General features: G+C 32.0%; 1 protein-coding gene across 1 annotated transcript in view; it reads left to right on the forward strand.

The window, feature by feature from the left end:
- Positions 1-21548, forward strand: part of LOC114398714 (transcription factor MYB30-like) — a 79777-nt gene that overhangs the window by 19868 nt on the left and 38361 nt on the right. The gene's annotated exons all lie outside the window — the stretch shown is intronic.

Raw genomic sequence — 21548 nt, forward strand, 5'->3', positions numbered from 1 at the left:
CGATATATATATATATATATATATATATATATATATATATATAAGTAAGTAAAAAATTCTCACATACATTAAGTAGAAACTGTCAAATTTCTCCCTAGTATTTTCATGTAGAAGCTCTCAACGACTTTAATTCTATACAAGTATAATTTATATATTTAGTAGATATGATCAGTTTAAGATGCTTATAATATTGTATTTTAAATCTCTGTGTATCTAAAGTTAGAAAAAAAATACATTTATATTTTTAAAGATATATATGTCAGATGTTACATAATCCTTATCTGCTATAATTAATATATTACACTTATGTCTCTTTTTTTAACTGAAATTATTCTTTGGTATATTGGACTTTTCATACAATATCCTTTTCCTCTATACAAAAGAAAAAGTTCATGAACCACTTACTTCTCATGGAAGCAAAGATTTGGGGTCAGAATGTAAGAAGTGAAGGAAAAATTGATGAAAGAAAATTTAAATGCAAAGTTGGTATCTGGCCTCCATGTGGGCTTATTCCTGTAAAAATAAGCTTCCTCTTTTTCTTTCCTTTTTTTCAATACCTAGTTCACTAAGTGAAACAAGGCATTTCAATGGTCATACTCAATACATGCATACATCAAAATTAGCAAAAGTGTGATTCTTTTTTTTTTTATATTTTGATTTGTATTGATTTTCATACTGTATCAATTTAATGGATAATACACTTCTATGCTTTGAATCCCCCCCCCCCCCCCCCCTCCTCCCTCTTAATTTATTTTCTGAAATGTTTGGATTAAGATTTAAATCAAATTTGGAATATCCTAAAGTAGGTTGTATTTTTTAGCTAATTTTTTTTTCTACAACTATGCTTCTAGGCTATTATAGTTGTAGTGGGATTATTTTGTAGTCATTATTTCTTCCTCTCTCTCATTTCCCCTCTTTATCCTTGTAGTTTGGAATCAGATCTGTTGTTTTATATCCCGAGTTGCCTCAGAATTCTCGTCTCTATATTCTTGAGGTATGCAATGTTATCCAGTTCCTTCTTTCATTGCTAAATAAGACTTTTCTACTTAACCTGGTGCTACAGCATTTCTTGCCAACTAAGCATAAGAAATTCAAGTTTTCTTCAAAAAGTGAATCAAACGGGACATCCCTTTGTTATTGTTATAGATTATAGATATTAGCCAATTTTGTGTCATCAACTTATCATGTATTGCCCTCTTGTGGGGGAGTTATAGACTCAAGTTTGTTCTAAATGTACTTCCAGTCAAAAGCTTTTATTGGTTGATTTTATATATGAAATGATTACTTGCATAGTTGCATTCTGCTTCGAATAACTCTGGTGGGAATTTCTTTTTCCTTTTGCATTGCTTGGCCTTTTGTAGGTATTATATTTATTACAAGATTTCTCAGAGATTAATATCTTGTTGTTTTCTAATATTTTGGTTGAGTAAAAGGATTTGGTTGTTTTGTGTGTTCAAATCAAATTTTGGATTCAACGTGGTTCTTAGGATTTCAAGAAACTTACAAGACCTTTTACAATTTCTGTCATTCTAGCCTGTTTTTCTTAAGATGGCTTAGGTTCTGTTTGGATAAACTTTTGTAATAAGTACTTATTGGAGAAGAACAGAAGAAGATAACTTGAATTGAGATTCTCCTATAAGTTACGATCATTTGAAGTAGTTAAATTTTATAATAGCTCTCTCATCTAACTTCTCCAAAAGCTGAAGTGCATAAGTTGATTCTAACTTATATGAGAGGTTTAATTCATTTTACCCTTTTATTTTCTTCTCCTATAAATGATTATGGAGAAGTTCATCCAAACAACCTTTGCCTATCTTCATGCAAATTGACTTCATTTTAACTCATTTCATCCTTATTTGCTACAAACAGGATTTGTTCTATTCTCTTTCTGCCCCAGACTGGTTCTCTGCAGCCTATCCTTCTATATGATTTGCTTCTTTTACATGGATTGCCAAGCTTTCAAGAGTCATTTATTAATTTTTTATTTTCAAGATATTTTATTTAAATTTTACTTAAAGTAAAATATCATTAATGTAAAAAATATAAATTTATATAATTTCATTATGTTTATTTTACTAATGTTCTCTCATTTTATTTAATAAAACTTTAAATTTGCTAAAAGATCAAATAAATCTTAAAAACAGTGACGCGTTCTTAAATTTTTAACAAATAAACTATTATTGACCCATGCTTATTAATTTAAGATATTAAATGGACCGATTAACAAACTTAAAAGAGTAATTAGGAGCAATGGTTGACTACTTTGATTCATTAATTTGTCATATAATACAGTTCAATCTTTCAAAGTATTTGTGTTAAAGGGTATGGGTATGGTAATTTGATAGATTGATAGACTTAACTTAAATACATTAACTTGTTAACGAGCCTTTTAATTTCTCTAGGTAGTCGATGTAGGGGATCTAAAATTATTGTGTCTGGCATGCAAAGTATGAATTGCAGTTATTTCCAATATTAGTATTAGTATAGAAAGCAGTATATAATTTTAAATTTACTGACAGCTGATGACATGCTATTTTTAGTTGTGACTCTTCACCCATGTTTTTAGTTGTCAGTATGGAATTTTGTATATATAGATACGGATAAAGGTACTAAAATCATTGAATGTACCTATTAGATCATAACTATATGTGCCTTATTTGTCTCAATGGCAAATTGTTATTTAATTATAAGTTTTTTAAATTTACTATATTGCTAGCTACTAAAACATAAGCTAGCTAGGTAGCATCTTAATTTTAATGATTTACTTATTCATTAACTACTTTGATTGCTGAAATTTCACCAGGGTTTATAAATTAAGTCTGATATGACACACGTTTTGGTAGTACATCATATTTGCATATTGTTACTGGCTTAATTTCACGAACAAAAAAAAACCAAGCATTCTACATCGGTTGTTTGTGACAATAGATGTAGAATCCGCGATATACTACAACGGTAATCCGAAACAACCGATGTAGAATTATATCATTATAAGTCGGGTTCGAAGACCAACCCGTCTTAGAATGGACACTAATCTACATCGGTTGATTGAAAAATCGATGTAGATTCTGTTAAATACGATGACGATCATATGCAACAACTGATGTAGAATTTGACCATTATGGGCACTAATCTACATCGGTTGATTGAAAAACCGATGTAGATTCTACTAAATACAAGACTTGGAAATTGGAAGCAGGTTCAATTGGAAGCTTCAGACAATTAGCAATCCTTGGTTGCAAAAAATTATCTGAACTACCACTATCAAGTAATATTTGAACCACCATGCCATTAATTGTACCACTAAACTTCATAGTTCCTAGGCTAGAGGAACCTTTAAGGGCATTAAAAGATAGATGATGGTCTAAATTCAAATTTCCCATGGCTTCCTCAATTCTAGGAGGTGGTTCTGGTTGCACTTCAACATTTTCATCCTCATCCATTTGCAATAGTAGGTATTGCCGATTAGGACACCTATGAGAAGAAGTGAACTTCTCATCACATGTATAACATAGCCCTTTCTCCCTTCGAATCTACATTTCAGCTGGTGACATTCTGATGTAATCCTACCCTGCAAGGGCATTGGATAGAAGACTCTAAGTACATTGGGCTAAAGATGCAAGAGAAGGCCCTAGGATTCTCATGAGTCTTAGGGTAGATTTCGGGCCCATGGAATAAGTATGAGCCCACTTATCTTTGTACATATTAGATTAAGGTTTCATTAATTTTGGGTCTTGTATTTAGGGCTCCATAATGTAGGTAGGGTACCCTAGAAATATAGGATTTTTCAGCCCTTGTATTTTAAGGCACCTAGACTAGTTTTTGTATTAGGGGTAGTTTTGTAATTTCACATGCACTAAGTGAATATTTGATGGTGTGGTTGGAAATAAATTTAATTGAATTGGTAGAAGCCCAATCCAATTAAATTTTAGAGGGGGAGGTGAGCATTTTCTTACTACACCCCATTGCCACATCATATAGTCACACTTTGTACATGTCCTTCATGCTTTACATGCCTTATGACATCTAAGCACACTTAGTGGAGAATCTTGGAATTGGTATTGGATTAGTGGGCCGAACCATAACTAAAATTCACTAATCATAATTAGTGAAATTTTGGCTCCAAAGTTTTGCTCCACAAATTCAATTTCAAATTCAAGTAAAATTTGAATTGAAATTCAAATTTCCCTCCAATTTTGTGTGACACTTAGGCTATAAATAGATGTCATGTGTGTGCATTTTTTGGAACTTTGATCATTTGAATTTTAAACTTCAGATTTCAGAGCTCTTTTAGAGCATAAAATTTCGTGCTCTTCTCTCCCTCTCCCTTCATTCATCTTCTTCTTCCTCCAAGCTCTTATCAATGGCCTCCTATGGTGGTGAGCTTCTTCTAGACTCATCTTCTCCTTGAAGTGGCATCTCCTCTCTCTCTTCCTTCTCCATTCCACTGCCATTCATCTTCCAAGAAGCAAAGGAATCCATTGATGAAGAAAATCCTAGGCCTACAAGCTCCAATGGAGCTTACATCATGTGGTATCAAGAGCATCTTCATCTAGGTGATGTTCTTTTGCTTCCTCTATCTTTTTGTTCTGTGAATTCTCTTTAATTCCTTGTTCTTTATCTTATTCTCCATGTATATCCTCCATTGTATTGTGGTTTGGTGCTGTTTAGAGTAGATTCAAAAAAAATAAACCGATTAAATCTTAGATCTACACTTGTTCTTGCATTTCTATGGTTCAAATTTTGTAGATATACTCTTGAATCTTGTTTTTGTGTTGATTTTAGGTTCTATCAATTTTCATTCATAATATTCTTGTGCTGAACCTTTAGATCTAAATTTTCTTCCAAAATATAGGTTAGAAAAAAAAACACAAAAATCTAAGTGTAAATCACTTAATCCATGTTGTCTTAGAGTCATGTTTAATCATAATAATTTTCACATTATGCTCTAAGTTTGTGTTGAATTTTTATTTTGTTTATTGAATTCTAGATACATTTGTTCATGTATTCTTGTCATTCTTAGCCTATCTTTTGAATTTTGAGTCTAATTCATGCATGTTATTTAGTTCATAACATGTTCTAAATCAATTCCTAGAAGTAGTCTTGTTGTTGAACTCTTTTTTGTTTTTCTAAGATTCCTACATGATGATGCCTATGATGAAGTTGAGTTGTGGTGCTGAGTTGTGGCTGGATTTGTGAATCAAATAAGTCTTAAGCTCTCTTGAATTTTGTTATTCAAGATAATTGAGCATAAGCAAACACAAATTGTAACTATCCAAGCCTTAAGCAATATAAACACTACTCTTGATTTCTTGGTTGAAATCGCTATGCTGGCAGCTTGAACATACGAAATTGTATAAATTATTGGGAAATGGTCACTACGTTATTTGAGCTGAAATTTTTACTGAATTTTCTAGACATCAGGATAAAAATAATAAAAAAGAACCAAGCGATTTGGATTAAAGGAAAAAATAATAAAAATCACACAAGTTGGCAGAAAAATCAGTGTCCAGGAAAAAAAATGAAAGAGAAGTGTGCTTGTTGTTTTGGCTCAAAATTTGTTCTATAATTGGTGCCTATTTTATACCAATCCTAGTTCTGAAATTTCAATTGAAAATTATTGTGAAAACAAGTGCCAAAACTAGAGGTTTCTTGAGTCTTTTTTTTATAGTTTTTTTACTCTACTCTAGAGCCATTCTAGGTTACTCTTTGAGTCCTAGCTTGTTTTTTTGTGCTTTTCATTGCTTTAATTGTTGAATAATCCTTGAAAATTTGTCTTGTCAAAACTCTATTGGTTTAGCTTTCATTTTATTTTTTTTGTCTTTGGTTATTGCTTGTCTCTTTGTTTCCTTGCTTGTGAGTTGCCATATAGGGAATTGGAAAGGAGGATTGGTGCCATATCTTGAAGAATTTGAGTCAAGAAGCAAGGGGCCAACCACCTTAAGAGCTATTGGACTAAGAAGCACTCCAAATTAAGTGAAACACTAAAGAGAGAATAGTCACCACAATTGAGGAATTTTTTCTTTGTAATTTAATTGGTAATTTTCTTTGCTTTCAAATTTTGTAACAAAAAGGCCTTTCATTGTAAGTAAGTTGGGAGCCTTTGCTAGGTCACCCTACTTCCATTTGTGTGTAATAATTTTAGGCAATTTTCCTTTAGGATAGTGAGTGTTTTGTTGGGAACCTTAAATGAGGTCATCCAAATACTCTTAGGATCCGCTTAGTTTGCATTTCTTGCACTTTAATTTCTTGCTTACTTTCATACCTTATTTCCTTTACTCTCCATTGTCAAACCGCCTAGATAACTTGCCTTTTACCAATTAGTTTTGACCTTATCTTTCACACCTCTTTTAGAGTTTATTTTGGCTAGTTTCAACCATAGTTTCTTTTACCTTTTGTTTTCAAACCCCCAACAAGAAAGAACCATAACTTAGGAACCAACATGAGTCTTCATTCTTCATCTAGTGTTAATGGTGAGGGTTATACTCCTAAGGACCCCTTGTATAAGATATTAGATGAGTTGAGATCCCTTAAGTTGTGGAAAGAAAACCAAGAGAGAAAAGAGAAAGGAAAAAAAAGATTGGAAGAAATAAGTCAAGATGAAAGAGAGAAAATAAGAGAAGAAGAAAGAAGAAAAATAATGAAAGAAATGAAAAGAGAAAAACATGTCTCCTATAGTAGTCATAACTCTTGCAAGAGCCTAAGTGAAGAACTTTGTGACTATTATGAAGGAAGGCATAGGTCACATCTTAGACCTCACTCCCATAGAAGAGAAAATGAAAGAAAGCCTCAAGAGGCTAACATTAACCTCCCATACTTCCATGGGAAGGACAATGCACAGGCTTACTTAAATTGGGAAATAAGGGTAGAGCAAAAACTTAAAAGAAAGTCTACTTTAAAATCTTATGGCTCTCATTCTTATCGAAAGAAAGACCAAGGTCTAGGCATCTTAGGGGCAGCACCTTCTAAGCCCAATGATGATAAGGGGAAGACAATAGAAAAGCAACCCCCTAAGGCTAGTATGCAAGAAAAGACTAGCTCTATAAAGTGCTTTAAATGTCTTGGAAGAGGACACATTACTTCTCAATGCCCCACCAAGAAAACCATGATTATGAGGAGCCAAGACATTTATAGTAGCCAAGATGAGGCTACTACTTCACCTTCCTCTAGTGAAAGTGAAGAAGCAAAATGGGAAGAATCTAGTGAAGAAATCTACCCCCAAGAAGAAGGAAAACCTTTAATGGTTAAGGAGGAGTGTAAGGAGGTAAGTGTCTCCTCCAAGAGGTTAGCTAAGAAGGAAAGACATTTTGAAATAAAGACAAATATTAAAGAAATTTCCCTTCTTAGACAACCTCCACATTTTCTCCTTTGTAAAAAGACACTTGTTAGCATTGCCACACCTCTTGGGCTTGAGTTTATTCCTCTAGTAAAGGAGTTGTTGGATGAGGGTTTGGTTCGCAAGAGCTTAAATCCTTGTGCTTTGTTGGTGCCCAAAATAGGTATTATTAGGCACCAAATCCCTAAAATAGGTGGTATGGTGAATGTTTTGAGTGGTGCAACCCTCTTTTGTGAAATCACTCGTGCACCCAACAACTTCATGATTTGTGTACATAGGGACTCATTAGGATGGTTTGTTCTTATTTTTAGTTTCAATACAAACTTAGGTACTCATATAGGACACCTTAGGTTTGTCATACTTTTTGGTAGGAATAATCAACATGAAAATACAGAAAAAAGTATGTTTTATTGCATTACTTTTCTTAATTTTTTAAATAGTGATCAAGGGGTTCCCATGAACTCTAAGAGAATAAAGGTCATTCGTGAGAGGCCCACTCCACCAAGTATAAGGAAAATTTGGGACTTCCATGACTTAATAAACTTTTACAAAAGGTTTGTCCCATATTTTTCTATACTTGTATCACTACTCATTGAGTTGGTGAGGAACCATGTTCCTTCATGGGAAGATGCCTAGGAAATGGGTTTTCAGACCTTACCTTACTTCAACTTCCCAAACACCACTAATATGTATATTTTTGTTCTTTTTACGGGTGTTGAGAAAAAAAGCCCAGAGTTTCAAGAACCACGGGATTTGAGGTCAAATCCTTTTCAAGGGGAAGGGAATGATGCAATCCTACTCTACAAGGGCATTGGATAGAAGACTATAAGTAGATTGGGCCAAAGATTCAAGAGAAGGCCCTAGGGTTCTCATGAGCCTTAAGGTAGATTTCATGCCCATGGGATAAGTATGAGCCTACTTATCTTTGTACATATTAGATTAAGATTTCATTAATTTTGGATCTTGTATTTAGATTCCATAATGTAGGTAGGGTACCCTAGAAATATAGGATTTTTCAGCCCTTGTATTTTAAGGCACCTAGACTAGTTTTTGTATTAGGGGTAGTTTTGTAATTTCACATGCACTAAGTGAATATTTGATGTGTGTGGTTGGAAATAAATTTAATTGAATTGGTAGAAGCCCAATCCAATTAAATTTTAGAGGGGGAGGTGAGCATTTGCTTACTACACCTCATTGCCACATCGTATAGTCACACTTTGTACATGTCCTTCATGCTTTACATGCCTCATGACACCTAAGCACACTTAGTGGAGAATCTTGGAATTGATCTTGGATTAGTGGGCTGAACCATAACTAAAATTTAGTAATCATAATTAGTGAAATTTTGGCTCCAAAGTTTTGCTTCACAAATTCAATTTCAAATTCGAGTAAAATTTGAATTGAAATTCAAATTTCCCTCCAATTTTGTGTGACACTTAGGCTATAAATAGAGGTCATGTGTGTGCATTTTTTGGAACTTTGATCATTTGAATTTTAAACTTCAGATTTCAGAGCTCTTTTAGAGCATAAAATTTCGTGTTCTTCTCTCCCTCTCCCTTCATTCATCTTCTTCTTCCTCCAAGCTCTTATCCATGGCCTCCTATAGTGGTGAGCTTTTTCTAGACTCATCTTCTCCTTGAAGTGGTGTCTCCTCTCTCTCTTCCTTCTCCATTCCGCTGCCATTCATCTTCCAAGAAGCAAAGGAATCCATTGATGAAGAAGATCCTAGGCCTACAAGCTCCAATGAAGCTTACATCACATTCTTCTAACATTTCCTGGTTTTGGAAAATTGGAGTTGTAATTCCTTTTGGGGCTTGGAAGTAAGGGTGGTAGGCTTGTGGATTTGATTGACTAAGAAGAAGGTAGGCTCGTATTTATGTTTGTGTTTTGGTTACGGTTTTGGTAGGGACTTTGAAATGGCTTGTGCTTGGGTAAGTATTTCTCCTCAAATAGCTTGGCCAGAGATACACAACGTAGTAGTGTAGTTGGTGATTTGGCTATTACATCACGTTGAATATCAGGTTTAAGTCCTCCCACAAAGCAATCAATCAAAGCTTCACTAGTAACACCTTGTACGCAGTTTGCAAGAGCAGTGAACTGAGTGTAATAATCATGAACAGATCCTATTTATGACAATTTGAATAACTGAGATCTAGTACATTCATATGGAGATGGACCAAATTCCAGTTCTAAAGCACGAGTAAAATCAATCCATGACTGAAATGGAGTAGATTGATTAGTCATTTGAAACCAGGGGACTACCTCATTTTCCATGTGAATTGCAGCAATGGTAAGACATTGAGTATCCGAAGTGTTGTAGTAGTCAAAAAATTGCTCAGCCTAAAAAATCCACTGAAGAACTTCAGATCCGTCGAAACGAGGGAAGTCAAGTTTCATATTGCGTACCTGAAACAGTGGAGGAGACGACGAACCTCCAATGGAGTTGTTTCCCGCTACATTCATGTGCAGATTCACACCAGCGTTGTTCGATTTCAGCAATGTGTCCATTGCAGCCTCTAGAGTTTTGAATCGTGCTTTGTTCTATTGCCTATCGGCTTCTAACATCTCGAGCATCTTGGACATGTTCACAGAAAGCTCCTTAAGACGTGTATTATCTGCCATGTTCGAAGAATGAAAGCACTAATTATAACAGTGGTACTACAAGCAACAAGAAAAGGCAATGGAAAACAGAACTTGCATTGATTAAAATCCCCTTTTAGCAGTACAATTACATAAATCTTAGAAAGGAAGAACAGAGAGAAAGATAACTGACAAGGAAGGAGGAAATGATATCACTTCATAACTGCCCCCCTCTCTCACACGTTTTGCTTCTTAAACTACTTTGGGGACCACACAAAACCAGTCAGTCTGGAGTTAGTTATTCTGGCCCTCATGCTTCGTCTCTCTCCTTCCTCATTTGCCATGTGTCTTCTTGCTTTGGTCCCACCTTTTCCTTCTTCATTTACGGTCATACGCAACAACCGATGTAGAATTCGGCCATTATGGACAACATTCTACATCGGTCAACCAACCGTCGTTGTAGGGTGGTGGATTTTCAACGACTCTGGCTTCAACGACGGGTCATAATCAATGTTAAAAGGGTCAATTAATCGATGTAGAAAGCCTAATTTGTAGTAGTATTTATTATATACATGGAAATATTTTTTTCCTTCCTCATTATATTCATGACGTATAATAATATTTTTCTTAATTAAAAAATTAAATTTTCTTAACTCAAAACAAATGTAAACTAAAAAATCATGTAATAAATCACAAACTAAAAAATTTAAGTTCTTTTTATTTGTTTTGTTGTTCACTTGACTTTATTTTTTGTAGTTGAAAAATTGAGGTGGTTCTTTTTATGAGCACATCAACACCTTCAAAAATCTGGTTTCTAATTCTAGGAATTCCATTCCTATATTAGTTTTCCAATTTGTGAAGATTTTGTCAAGTAATTCTTATATGCTTTGTGAGCTTAAATATGCAATTCATACTCTATTTTTGTTAGATATTACTACTATTTCATTGTTTTTTTATTTTATTTTAAGTCAATATTGTTATTTCTAATTATTTTCTTATTTTGAGATGAATTTTTTTTAGGCGATGCTATTGTTGAAAGTTATATCACTGCCACAAAAGTTCAAGTCAATCCTCCTAATATTGAAGAGGTTACAAAGTTGAGCAAAAGGTAAGTTCAATTTTTTAAAACTATTTGTTACTTATACATTATATTTTAACTAAATTGTAATTTATTTTATTATATTTATTTCTTGCATTGCTGCTGGTAATTTACAATTCAAGCTTCTCATTCGAATGCTGTCTGACCCTACACATGATCTTTGTCTTAGAGATGATTTTATAGTTTTTACTTCTATGTTCAAGTTCTTGTGATATTGGTAACCTGGCTCATTCAATTAATCTATGTTTGTATTATTTTTTTTTTATTGTCAAGTACCATTTGCATCTCTTTAGTTAATGATAACAATCTTATTTTTATCATTTTGATGCAAAATGGATTTGAGATCCTATTAAACTATCTTTTACTGCTTTCATCTTTCATTTATATTTTGTTGAAAGTCTCTATTAAACTCAAGTTTATTATGTGTTCTACTTATGTTTAATCTTTTATTATTCTTCCATATTATAGTTTAACTTTTATTTTGTCTTGAATTTATATTAAAGATATAGATATTGATGATTTCTTATTGTGTCTTTTATCTATTTGTCCCGTTTGGTTTATATGAATAAATATACCCATATATTTAACATAGCCATAGACTGCATGCACGTGAATCGTTGTCATTTATAAAATTCAAGTTCTATTTATTTTCTAAAAATTTTGATTAAATTATTTTATAGAAGAATATCATGTCAACAATTGTTTAAATTTTTAGGATTGTCGTCATTCAAAAGATAATCTATAAAAAAATCATTTTGTCTACATAATCTCTTTGATTTAAGGTATAAAACATAATCAATATATAAAAACTCAAAACTAAAAAACTGGTTTCAATATACCTCTACTTTACAAATATGTCGATCCTATCAAGGTTTCTTCATCCATTATCAAAAAAATATTACTCTTCATTGCTTCTTTCATCTATGTTTTTATGTCTCTATTTTTTTTAAGCATTCAATGTGTAACAAACCTTACACACACATAAATATTACGTTTTTTTAAGCATTCAATGTGTAACAAACCTTAAATAGTATTTTGCGATTTTTAAAATAAATTTTCACACTTTTAATTGGAGGAAAAATTAATTTCCAAATTATTCGAATTGTTTAAAGCATGTCTTTGTTCAAGTTGTTTAATTTATGTTATTGTTATTTTATTTCCGAATTTGGTCATTTTAAAATTTTATTTTATCTTCCTTAATTATTTGTAACATATTAAATATGAGTTTTTTAAGCAAAAACAAAAGTCAAACTATAGCTATTTTATATTATTTTTAAATAATTATGTTGAATGCATCGTTTATTATTTTGAATTTTGTTTAGGGTATACCAATAGGCTTTTGTTCTAAGTTGTACTATATTCAATTTATTAATCAAAGTTTTGGTTTCCACTTTACAAGATTAAAGTTTTTCGATTTAACCGTAACCCTTTACAACACAATCGAAGTATATCTTTGTTTACGTATATTCTATTATTTTTCTCATTGACATACACAAATTTACTTTTTTATTTTCTATTTTTTGTCTAATTTATTTTATTTGAAGAATAATTAAAATTATTAGATATCTTTTTTTTATGTACCCCTTATCTAAATTTACTTGTAATATTCTTTTTCTGGTTGTAGTACAAGATTCCTTCCTTATTTCTATATTACTATTTAAACTTCCTTATCTCTATGTTACTATTTTTAATTCTAGAAGCTTTTCTACTGGTCCTTCGTTTTCTACTCCACTGAGATCCAACCATTTTTCTCTTTCGAAGTTTTTATGTTTCAATTTCCTTTGCTACAAATTTTGTTTGTTATTTTAACATTCATCGTATTGTATTCTCCTGTATAAAGGTAAAGTCTTATTCTTTCTTTATTTTATTTTCTTAAACATAAGAAAATCTATCACTTTCAAATACTACCTCACTATCTTGGAATTTATCTCTACATTCAAGATTTCATCTTTGATTAAGATTTAAGTATCATTTTTTCGTTTTTTAAGATTCATTTATCTTGCAGACATATCAATTAATAACAAGTGGAGATTTTAGATAGTTTAAAGTATGTGTATATACTTTTCTTTGTTATGGTTGTTTAGTTTTTAGTTTTTATTTCTTCTTTTTTTAACAATATTTTTTTTTTTCTTGAATCACCATTTTTCAGTGATGGCAAGCGGAAAAGAAAATTTTGCAACATGGAGTTCAAACCGGAACACGAGATATTCACATGCTCATTTCAGTTAAGTAACTTAAACTATCTTTTTATTTCAATTTGTGTACATAATTTTATCATTTAGTTTGTTTTTTTATCTCCCGAGTTAAGTTAATTATTCTTTTAATTAACTTTTTCATTTTTTTATGCAATTGGTGAAAATAATCAAGTTAATCATCATGAATCATTTTTATCGTGAATATCAAGGTGAAAATTGTTTTTATTTCTTTTTAATTCTTTAAAAATATGTGATTTATTGTAATTTTTTGATAATCTATTATACATACTCTTTGTTTGACATCAATTTTCTATTTATTCAATATATGACTTAATTTTTTTATAGGATACATTGACATTGGTGATATGTCTCTATATTGCAACTATTGTTGATCAAATTATCGGTTTGAGGTACGCTTTGAAAAGTCAACTAAAGCTACTGATGCTGATTTTTCCTTATGTTGCTTGAAAGGAAAATATTTTTTTCATATTTAAACCGATGTTGTTGATGAATTTATTTACTGGTCGTAGTATACATTTTTTGAATAGCATTAGAGCGTATAATTCTGTTTTCATTTACATCAATGGGAGGAAAGATACAAACTGAACATAATGATGGTGGAGGGCCTCCTCAATTTGTTGTTAATGGTCAAAATTATCATGGTATTGGTAATTTGCTACATATTCCAGGAGAAACTCCCAAGTCTGTCAACTCTATGTTTATGATACCCAAAATGAAGTTCAAAGCAGTCAGGTTTGTTATATTGCTCTTAAATTATGTCAAAGTTGTACATGTGATTCTTGCACCTATAATTTATCATCTCTAGATGAGGTGTTAGTTTCACTACTACAAAAAATACAAACAAAGACGGTGGAAAATAACATACAAAGACGGTGGAGCACTGTTTTTGAATCTAACGTCGTCGAAAGTTTACGACAGACCTATAAAACCCGTCTTAAAAAACGTTGCATTCTAAGACGGTCGTTAGCTAACGACCGTCTTAGAAAGATAACTTTCTAAGACGATGGTTAGCTAGGAAACGTCTTAGAAAGGTACTTTCTAAGACATTTTCTTAGCTAACCACCGTCTTAAAAAGTACCTTTCTAAGATGTTGCTTAGCTAACCACTGTCTTAGAAATGTAACTTTCTAAGACGGTCATTAATTAACCACCGTCTTAGAATGTTATTTTGACCCAAAAAAAATATTAAATTTAAAAAATAATAAAAGCATTATTTGCTATCAGTAGTTTCCATGTTTTGGGACTTAGTAACATAAGAATTTATTTTTTACAACTATTTCAAACAAACTCTAAATTTATTTCTTTTAGACCTTTAAGACAAATAACAATAAGAATGGTCCAAAAACATAATACTGAGAGCTATGATTAAATAAAGAGAGAGAACTCTCATGATCAAGGAAAATTACTAAAGTAGAATTACATTATTAAATTTACTATCTTACAGAGTAAAAAAGAGGGAAACTTACAATTTTGTTATCCCTCCTTGCTTCTTCCAAATATTGGTCCCACACTTCTTTGGTGGTAATAAGTTTCACATTCCCAGCAACAAAATCCACATTATCATCAAAATCATTATCCTTAGCATCACCTTGGACCTAGAATTATGGTGTAAGCACAAATAAGGATATTAATTGTGACATGAGGATATTAGCTGCATAACTACTTTCACAACTATTGAATAAGAAAGAAAACTGTTAAAAAGAGAGAAAGCAAGTTGCATGGTCAACTGTCCTATCAAACTATGTTAGAAGACATAAGAATAAGATAGAAATAGAAAAAGTACCTACTAGTACAAGTGAACCAATAACTCCAGAATATTGAGGGGAAATATTAATAAAGGAAGTAAGGATTGACACAACAGCAAGTGTGAAGAAGGAATTCCAATGTACACCATATTAACCCACATGTACCTATACGAAGGAAAAATGAGAAGAAGGGATTCCAATGTACACCATATTAACCCACATGTACATATACGTAGGAAAAATGATCACTTGCTTCTTTGAGAATGACGTTATAAATCCAAGGATTAAGTGCTAGCAATTGAAGGAAGATAACCTTTTATCTTTTAAGCATAAATTATTCGAAGGTAATTCGAAATTACAAGACAATGAGAAAAAAGTTAACTATTTTCTAAATAAAAGAAAAGAAAATATAACCACTTCAATTATTGGGAGGAGAAAACAAAAGATGGGGACATGTGCTTCATAAGTGAGTTTTAAAATGCCTATTTGTTACTACTTAACAATAAGAATTTATGAAAAACAAATAAGAAAAACTTAATTATAATTTTTAGTTTTTTAAGTATTATTTATCAATTAAAATTAGAGTTTTATCTTAATAATTAACGATAAGTTTGAATATCAGTTTTTATTATATGAATTATCAAAATAAAATTACAATTGCAATAAAGAATATCACTAAAAAAAACTAAAATTGAATTATTGAACAAATAAACAAAGGCCATTAATTTTATATCAGACAATGCAGTGCCTCTCTTTTCCTTGATTCTGAACATAGGCATTTATTGTGCACATATATATTTAAAACAGCTTTAATGCACTTTAAGTCTTTAAGCAATTAGGCAGGCATTGTAGTTTCGTTTAATTTAGAATAGAGTATTTGTTACTAATCAATTGGCCAAATATTGTGGGTTTAATGCACTTTAATTTCAGCTTTAATGCACTTTAATTTCAGGTTTCAGTTTTAAAACAGAAAATTTAGAATGACATGCAAAATTGTAATTGCAACTTCAATGCATTTAAGTCTTTAAGCAATTAGTCTCAAGCATTGTAGTTTTGTTTAATTTGATCATTTTGACTTTGTGAACTATCCCAACCATATCAAGTTACTGATCAATTGGCTCTTACCTTCCACAATAAGAAGATATATCTTTTGAATATGCCCAAGCTTCTTGCTTATCAATAAGAAGATGTATCGTTTGAATATCTAAAACAAACATAATAGTTTCAGAAACATTGATTATCAATAAACAAGAAGTATTAAACTGTAATCATATTTGTCCATAAAAAATATACTGCATTAAGAATTATAATAGAAAGGTTTAAGAATTTTGAAAAGGCACCACAATGCAGTGTCATTTTATATAATATGAAAAATGAGAAGACTCTCAAGACTTAGGAGGGAACTTTTTGTCATTTTCCCGGTTTCTCCCTCTTCTAAAAAATATTGAAAAATGAAAACACCCAAAAATTGAAACAACCACTGCTTCAAAATCATGAAACATGCGATTCAACTATGATCCAAATCACACAAAATCATTCACTATAATGTATTAAATTATTTAAAAGCCTACAAGGGTGAGATAAAAATTATTTAAAATCAATTAATCTCAAATACAAGGCACAAGGGTGAGATAAAAATCACTAGCATTTTTAAAACTCCGAAGCTCCTGCCCACTGTCTACTCAAATAAAAGGTTAGCATGGCAGGTTTAAGATCACAACTCATTTTTAAGTATCATATCCAAAAAGAAATAAAGAGAAAGACCCAAATCAATATCATATGAAGCAGAATACAGATTATACCAACTTTTTAAGTATTGATAGTGATAAAAATTGAAGACAGCACAAAGAGAAAAGCAAATATTACTAACAAAGATAAAACCAAACCAGTAAGTGGGCACTTTCGATTTCAAGGTCATCCAGAACAGCTTCCCACTCTTCTTTAAAAGTAGTCATCTCATCAGCAATGGCAGTTTCCAACTACGAACAAGATACACAAATCATACGTCAAAAAACAGGAACCAATTCCATGACCATTCCTTAACCTCCCAACACCCAAGATCACCAATATAAGCCTCCTTATTTTCAGCTATACTATACATTCACCTTGCGGAACCAATTCAACCTCCCCCCCTCCTTCTGATCATCCTCCACGGATAACTGACATTTTCTTAACCTCATTAAATAATAGCGATCTAGTGATCAAAGGGAATAAAATCAGAACATAGGTATTGCAACACATGTCAAACTCTACCTAACACATTAAAGATCTAGCATGTTTCAACAATTTAAACTATGGACAACATTTAAGAACCTGTTTCAAATAAATATATCACGAGAAGTATTATTTGTCTCAGAATTTGCTGCTTCTCTAGCTTTTTCTGCAGCTTCCTTTATTTGTTGCCATTCTAAACATGTATTGTGAATAACTCTGTCAAACTCAAGAATCAAATTAATCATAGCAAAACTTACACTCACCAACGAATCAAAATACATTTTATTTAAAGTTCTCATTTTTCAAATTCAATGTCATATCACTCAAGTCAAGAATATTTTTGTCAAAGCACTACATTGGATTAAAGTGAAACATAAAAAATTTCACTTTAGATAGCTGAAATATCCATTCCGTTTTGCTTGTCACAGGTTAATTTGATTAGCTTACTTCACATAAATGTGAATTTTATTAGTACCTGACAAAAGACAACAAACAGAATTAACATGGCAAAGCAATCACAAGATTCATATGTTATTGGGCAGAAGATTCATATTGATAATTAAAATCACAAATGGACTCAAGATACCCGAGATCAGTTGCTAGTTTTTGAGCCCCTTTTTGATTGATTTCGGTTGAATCACCAACAATATAGATGGATGTCCCTTGCAAAAGTTGTGGAGATCCTGCAGTAAGTGATTCCTAGGACTCCATGATGTCTTCGCGACACTATTAACCACTCCAGAGATATATTTATCCATCATTAGGTCCTAGTCAACTAATTACCCATTTTCCTAAAATTTCAATTTAATTATTTAGATATTTTGGTTTTGTTTGTGTTGGAAGAAATAGAAGGAAGACATTGATGATACCTCGTAGGTGGTGGTGGACACGGGGGCGGTGGAGGAACACTTGCAGGAACAGAGACAAAGATAATGTTTTTGAGAAAGAGAAGAATAAGGAGAAAGAGAGAATCAACACAATGACAACACATTTGCTTGTGTAGACGCTCTGCCTCTAGATTTCCACTAGCTGAGGCTTCAAATATCAAAACCCTTATCCATGTTTTCTTTGCACAACTTCTCCCTCCTCCTCCACCATGCGCACTGCCACCCCAAGCTCCTCCGACAGTAGAAACACGTTCATTTTCTGCTCCGCGTAAAGCGACCACGCCACCATGGGAACCCCATAAAAGAATTCCAAAATAGAATGACATGTTGGAGATCGAGCATCTCGCCGCGAAGCTTGTTGGCGTTGGTGTCGACAGGGACGAGGTCTTCGGTGAGGTCCCGAGTGAGGATGGTATGCACGATAGCCATTCCCACGATGCCGACACCCATCATGCAGATCTTGTTGTGGCGCCTGGTCGAAGAGGGAGGAGTCACGCTGCTTACTCATTTAGGGTTTCACTATGAATAGAGAAAGGGAGAATGAGAGAGAGAGGAAGGGTCGCGCACACTGCTCGATAAGAGAGAGGAAAAAGGGAATTTGAAAAGCCAACCATTCAAAGACGGTTTTTTAAATGATCGTCCTTAAATATATCATTTTAAGGCATTTTTTAAAACCCATCTTCGTTGTTAATGAATTGTATCGTTGCACTATTTTCAAAAATGGTTTTTGTGGACCGTCTTTATTAGCGCGTCGTAATAAATTGTTTTTGCAGTAGTGTTTTGATAGTTGGTGATTTTGATACCTCTGATTGTGGAAGAGACATTGTTTCTCGTCACAATGGTTAATTTCAAAGAATTCATGAAACTCATTGTTTTTATTCCCCTACAATATTTGTTGTTGTTTCCTTATGAAGAAGATGATTATCAATAAGATATATTATTTTATCCCAATTATGATCGAAGAATTGGTAGACTAAAAAGAATCTCAAGAAGAGAGTTTATATCATATAGAATTCAAGACAAGCTTAATGACTCTCCTATATTGTGTAGTTGTCAGAGATTGTTCCAACAATTTGTTGTTGGGGCATACTCAATGATTGAATCTCAAAGATTATCATTTATCAGACAACATCAAAAAGACATTTGAAAATATTTTTTAATTGGAATACAAGAAGTTGTTGATAATGGTGATGTTGATGCTATTACTATTGGTGCTAGGGTTGTATTGCCTTCATCCTTTGTTGATGGATTTCGTTATATGTTTAATAATTGTCATGATGCAATGACCATATGTAACCGTTTTGGTTATCCAGATTTATTTTTAACAATTACATGCAATCCTAAATGGCCTAAAATTGAAAGATATGTTGACTCAAAAGGATTGAATACGTTTGATCATCCTAATATCTTATATAGATTGTTTCACATAAAGTTGCAGAAGATCATAAGGACTTTAAAAAGGGGAAATTTTTTGGAACTCTTATTGCTGGTAATGTTAACTTATTTATTTGTTTATAGTTCGAAACTTTAGTCATTGTTTACAAGTTTACTTTGTGTTTTAATGTTGCCTCTGTTTTTTAGGTATGTATTCTATGCAATTTCTGAAAAGAAGATTGTCTCATGCTCATATCTTATTATGGTTAGATTCAAGCCACTAGATTGATTCAATTGACAAGATTGATGCAGTTATATTTGTCAAGTTCCATGATCCTGATAAATGTTCCAAATTATTTGAAGTTGTTTCAACTTTCATGGTTCATCGCCCTTGTTATATTAATTGAAGAAATTATCCTTGTATAAAGGATGGTAAATGTTCAAAATATTTTCCAAAAAGATTTGTTGATACTATGTCAATTGACAGTGACAATTTTGCTATATATAGAAGATGAGATAAAGGTTTTCATATTGTGCATAAGGGTGTTGTGTTGGAAATAGGTTTGTTCCATAGAATCCATTGTTCTTAATGAAGTATCAAATTCATATAAATATTAAGTATTGCAACAAAAGTAACTCAATCAAATATCTATTCAAGTATATAAATAAAGGTGTTTATAGAGTTACAATTTCATTGTCCAACCATGAATCTTCAAGCAACGAGCAAGAGTCAATTGAGGAAATTAACTAGTATTATGATTGCATGTATTTTTCTATTTCATAAATTGTTTGATAATGACTCATTGTTTATATATTTATTGTTATATTTACAATGATTATGGTTTATAGGTATTTGTCTCCATATGAATCAATGTGGCGTATCTTTGCCTTTAACATACATGTCAGATGGCTAGCTATTAAAAAATCAAGCTTTCATTTACCTAATCAAAAAGTTGCCATGTTTAGTGATAGAGAAAAAATTGATTATGTTCTTGCACGAAATTATGAAAAAAGAACCTTGCTTCTTGCTTGGGTGGATGTTAATGTTAAATACCCAGAAGTGTGTAAGCTTACTTATTCATAATTTCCTGAGTACTTTGTGTTCAATGTTGACTTACAACAATGACGACCAAGAAAAAATGGTTTTTCAATTGGAAGGTCAAGTTACTATTCAGTTGGATCTCGTGAGTTATATTATCTTCGGTGGTTGCATAAGGTTCAGGTTGGTTGCATTTCATTTCAAGACTTGAAGACCATTAACGAGAAGATTTATGAATCTTTCTATGATACATGCATTGCTCTTGGACTTTTATCTGATGATAAGGTATTTATTGACGACATCAATGAGCTTTTAATTTTTCATCTGGACATTATCTTCGAAGATTATTTGTTAGCTTGCTTTTATCAACTTCTTTGTCTAAGTCTTCTGTTATATGGGAAGAAACTTGAACTTTCTTAGTGGATGAAAATTTATATGATAGAATAAAAAATTGAATTTACTAGGTAATGAATCTTGCGTTTTAAATTATTTTTATAATATTAACTATTTTTTAGAGTAATTGTTATTCTTTTATGGATCTTATCATTTAGGAAGATTCACTTCAAAAACTTTGGTTGCTGGAGATTGAAAAGTTAATGATCTTTAATGGGAGATCTTTGAAGGAATTTGAAACAATGTTAGTTCCTACTAGTGAAGATATTAATCACTATGGTAATGCACTTTTGTTCAATGAGTTAAATTATGATGTCAATGATATGTAATCTTTGTTGGATGAACATATTAATATGCTTAATGAAGATCAAAAGATTGTATATGATAGTGTAATCCATTCATGTAATTCCCAACAAGGTGGATTCTTTTTTGTATATGGATATGGAGGTATTGGAAAGACCTTTTTACAAAAGACATTGTCATTCAAGTTGCATTCTAAGAAAAATATAGTGTTAAATGTTGCTTCAAGTGACATCTCTTCTTTTTTGCTTCCTAGTGGGAAAATAGTTCATTATTGGTTTACAATACCATTGACCTTGAATGAGGATTCACATTGTAATATAAATCAAGGAAGTTTAAGACCAAAATTGTTGCAAAATGTTACTT

This window comes from Glycine soja, chromosome 19, assembly GCF_004193775.1.
Source record: "Glycine soja cultivar W05 chromosome 19, ASM419377v2, whole genome shotgun sequence".
NCBI classification, from domain to species: domain Eukaryota; kingdom Viridiplantae; phylum Streptophyta; class Magnoliopsida; order Fabales; family Fabaceae; genus Glycine; species Glycine soja.